This window comes from Saccopteryx leptura, chromosome 3 (genome assembly GCF_036850995.1).
Source record: "Saccopteryx leptura isolate mSacLep1 chromosome 3, mSacLep1_pri_phased_curated, whole genome shotgun sequence".
Lineage (NCBI taxonomy): Eukaryota > Metazoa > Chordata > Mammalia > Chiroptera > Emballonuridae > Saccopteryx > Saccopteryx leptura.
Window position 1 is genome coordinate 89,334,462 of NC_089505.1, and position 4,324 is coordinate 89,338,785.

Sequence of the window (4,324 nt, forward strand, 5' to 3'; positions counted from 1 at the left end):
CGCTCAGCGCGGTCACGGAGGGAAGCAGCCCGGCTCTGGACAAGCCCAGGCAAGCCCAGGCGGAGCCCGCTTCTGGGTCCTCCCTCCTGCGTGCGCCACCCTGGGCGGGAGACGCGTCTCCACCGCCCGAGATCCTGGCAGGCGGCGCGCCCCAGACGCACCGGTCGCGGGTATTGCCTCCACCTGAAAAGGAAAAGAGCCCAGGTGGGAGAAGGAGGAGCGAGCGGCGGTGGCGCCAGCCTGAGCCGGATCAGGGTAGGGGGCGCTGTGGACACCGGGGTCACGTCGGGGTTTGGGCTGTGCGCGCTGCACCAGGCGCTTTGCAGCGGGACGACGCCCGTTCGCCCGTGGGGCGGAGCCCAGTCCGGGAGCCCTTTCTTCGCAGCCGTCCCCTGGGTTGCGCTTTTCTGGTGAGAACGCGAACTTTGCGCAGCGCCCCTCACCAATGTCCGCTGTGGAGTCCTGGGGCGCACCTCGTCCAGGCTCCAGGGCCATGACGACCCTTGGGAGGGGGGCTCCTCACTCTCCAAGGTGGGACCGAAGCTCTGGCGGGCGGGGATGGGGGTGGGAGACGTGAAAGAAAGCAAAGAGAAACCCCGGGGGCGCTCCCGTGATGCCCAGCCCGCGGGCCTTTCCTGGAAAAGAGGGGAAAAGTTGAAGGAGGCATTCCGAGTCTGTAACCGTAGCCTCCACAACATGGCCAGCCCGGAGAGCCAGAAGGTCCCACACAGCCCTGGACTCCCGGAGCCGAGAAATGACTCCTGGTGCCAGGAACCAGCACTGTGCCGCAGCCACCGCCCGCCAGCCCAGCGCCCCGCCCCCACTCACCCAGCCCCCAAGTTCCGGCGCTGCCGGCCACTTGGGTGACAAGACTTGGCGCGTCTGGTCCCGGGGCACCGACGGAGGCGCAGCGCTTGGAAGCTGGGAGGGGGGCGCGGGGGGGGGGGGTGTCAGCTCAACTGAGGGCCGGGTGCAGCGCTCCCCGTCCCCAGCATAAAGGTTTTCCGAGACACAACTGAGCACACGGGTCCTGAGCGCGGAGCTGCGGGAAGGCCCGGTCAGCCCGCATGGCTAGTACCTCCCAATCTCCCAATGCTCTCGGTTTCCAAACTGTCCTGAGCGAGGGCAAGTCACCCTCGGAGTTGGTGGGGACACAAGTGAGTGCAGGAGCCCCCGTGAAGACCCCCTCCCTGTGGGGAAGGGGCTCGGCAGCCTCCATCCCATAGGCAGCGGTGGCAGATCCCACCCAGTGCGCCAGGCGGGATCTCCAGACCGCAGGGGACAAGCTGCAAGCTGCCCGGCTGGCCCACGTTGAAGGGGAGGGAGTCAGTCCCTCAGGCCTCCCTCTGCCCTGGAGGTTATTGGAAGGACAGAAATCGCTTCATCAGAAGCAAACCCTCCTCACAGACTCACACTGTGGCACAACTGCATGACTCCTCACGATGTCCCCGGGATCTGGCAGGCACTGCCTCCTCCACACAAAACTGAAGGACAAAGGTCTCCTTGGCCTCATGAGGCAACATCTCCCAGAGGTGCGAGTGGGAGACCCATCGGTCCTGCACTGGGAGACAATGGTCCTTGGGAGGGACAGCAGGGAAGTGGCTCTGGCTGTGTGTGTGATTACTTTGGGGCATGTGGGAGGGAGCGGAGCAAGCAGAGGCCCGTGGGAGCTGCCCCGCTTGGGGCATGAGGATCCCAAGGCTAACAGGGCTGAGTCTGTGTGGAGCTCAGGTTTCCCACACTTTTCCAGGGATTCTAGAACAGAGAAGGAAAGAGCCTGCCATCAGGTGAGAAGACCCAGGTGCAGGTGGACGGCCGCAGGCCAGCCTTGCCTTTCCCACACCAGCGAGCAGGGACAGGGACGATTCCCTGGGGCAGATTCCCTGGGGAAGATGAAGGCCTCTGCAGATAGATACTCAACGAGAGGGTTGGATGAGGCAGATGGCTCTGGAGGTAGCACACAGAGATGGAAGGGAAGTGGGTTCTAATCCTGACTCACTGTGTGACCTTGGGCAGTGGTAATAGCCTGCAGGAAGTGTTCAGTGTGCCTGGCATCCTCCTGAACCCTCCCCCAGGCAATCTCATCCAATCCTCAAAATGGTCCTGAGACAGGTGCGAGTACTGCCCCATTCACAGGTGAAGAAATCGAGGACCAAAAAAGGAAAAACGTGGCTACCACCAAAAGGAGGAGAGTGGAGTGGAACCAGCGCCCAAATCTATGCCCCTTCAACTCCAGGCTTCACTCCTTAAACACCTGCCATCCTGCCTCAATTTAGCAAACTGCTTCGCCTCCCCAAGTCTCGGTATCCACATGTGTACAGATAGCATCAGGCTTGTGGTGTGGATTCAATAAATATTGTGGTCCTGGCCTGTTGGCTCAGCGAAGAGCATTGGCCCCGCATGTGGAAGTCCCAGGTTTGATTCCTGGCCAGGGCACACAGGAGAAGTGCCCATCTGTTTCTCCACCCTTCTCCCTCTCCTTTCTATCTCTCTCTTCTCCTCCCGCAGCCATGACTCCATTGGAGCAAAGTTGGCCCGGGTGCTGAAGATGACTCCATGGCCTCCGCCTCAGGTGCTAGAATGGCTCCAGCCACAATGGAGCAGCACCCCAGATGGGCAGAGCATTGCCCCCGGTGGGCATGCTGGGTGGATCCTGGTCAGGCGCATGTGGGAGTCTGTCTCTCTGCCTCCCCGCTTGTCATTTCAGAAAAAGACAAAAATAAATAAATATATAAATAAACATTGCCAAATGAATGAATGGATGAAGAATGAGGCACTCCCACCCCTCAGGGTGACTGTAAGGACTGCACTGGACAGAATATCTGCACACAGCAGGCACTGTCGTACATTCAGCACTCATCTGGAGTGCCAGGCCCCGAGGAAGCGTTAATTAGCTCTCTGCTCCATGCACACATCGGACACCTGGGAGCGCCCCTGTCAGAAAGACCCCTGCCCATTCTTGCTTTCCTTTCAGAGCTGCCCAAAGGCCTTGACCCGGGCAGGCGATGAATGAATACCCTTTGGAGACGCCAGTCTCTGACTAACGAGTGAGTTATCTACTTTTCTCTCCAGAGAGGCCAAAACAGATCCAAACCTCTTTTTTTTTCTTTTAGAATTTTTGTGTTCCTGAGGATTGTTTTGAGCGTCTATAAAGACTGAAGTCTGTCTTGTTCTCTCTCCAGCCCCTTCCCAAGCACAAGGACACCAAACTTATCTGTATTTCCCCTAGAACCTATCCAGCACCCGGACAGACACACAGCCCTAACTTCCAAGCGGAACAAGGGCTATTGAGGAAGGGAGCTACGGAGGTAGAATCAACAAGCTTCGCTCGGGCCCCTGGGTGTGACCTGACCACCTCCCCACACACGGCTGTGAAACAGTGCAATCCCAGAGGCCTTCAGGTCTTAAGTTTAACCACAGAGGCCCAAGGAGTCCTGCTCCCCAGTCAGCCTAGGGGTCGATTTTGTCCAAGAATGTAAATTAGTTTGATTCCCTGTCAGGGCACACAGGAGAAGTAACCATCTGCTTCTCCCCTCCTCCCTCTCCTCCTATCCCTCTTACCCTCTGCAGCCAGTGGCTCTATTGGTTCAAGCATTGCTCCGGCACTGAGGATAGAGCTCCGTTGGAGCGCATCGGCTTCTGGCACTGAAAATGGCTCTGTACTCAAGCATCAGCCCCTGATGGGGTTGCCGGGTGGATCCTGGTCGGGCGCATGTGGGAGTCTGCCTCACTATCTAACCTCCTCTCACCTTAAAAAAAAGAAAGAAAAGTAAATTAAAAAAGAATAACAAGGTCCTGGAATTAGAACATGGTGATGGTTGCACAATTTTGTGAATATTCTGAAACCCACTAAATTGTACACTTTAAAATTTATGGTATGCAAGGCATATCTCAGCACTGAGAGTGTCTATTGGAACTTCTGAAGTAAATAAAATGTGAAATTCAGTTCCTTCCTCATTGTATCAGCACGTGCGACGAGTGGCTACTGAATTGGACACTGTGGCTCTAAAATCGATCGTGAATGAAATCAGAGCACCAGAAAATTGCAAGCCTGAGCCATGTCACACATTGGCTTGCTGTCACTGGCTTACGTTGAGGGGCCTTAGGAGAAAGAACCCTAAGACACAGTTCCCCACGCGTGGTACTCACACAAAGACACTGTTCCGTACATGAACCATAGCAGGTATTGATAGGTGTCTCCGTGACAACCCACTTTGGGTGCCTGGGATCCCCCAATGCAACATGGTAAAGAGACTCCTTTGGTCACCAACTTGTCTTTTAAATTACTTAAGATCTGAAGGCCTTTTGATACCCGCCAGCCAAT

General features: G+C 56.8%; 1 long non-coding RNA gene across 2 annotated transcripts; it reads left to right on the plus strand.

Moving 5' to 3' along the window:
• The first annotated feature begins 136 nt into the window (after positions 1–136).
• LOC136399614 (uncharacterized) lies at positions 137–3,904 on the plus strand. 2 transcript variants are annotated; one of them, XR_010750174.1, is made up of 5 exons: positions 137–255; positions 1,408–1,532; positions 2,975–3,047; positions 3,183–3,308; positions 3,571–3,904. It is a non-coding gene; the product is annotated as an uncharacterized lncRNA (long non-coding RNA). The 2 variants fall into 2 exon arrangements; XR_010750175.1 differs by lacking the exon at positions 137–255 and adding an exon at positions 288–410.
• The last annotated feature ends 420 nt before the right edge of the window (positions 3,905–4,324 follow it).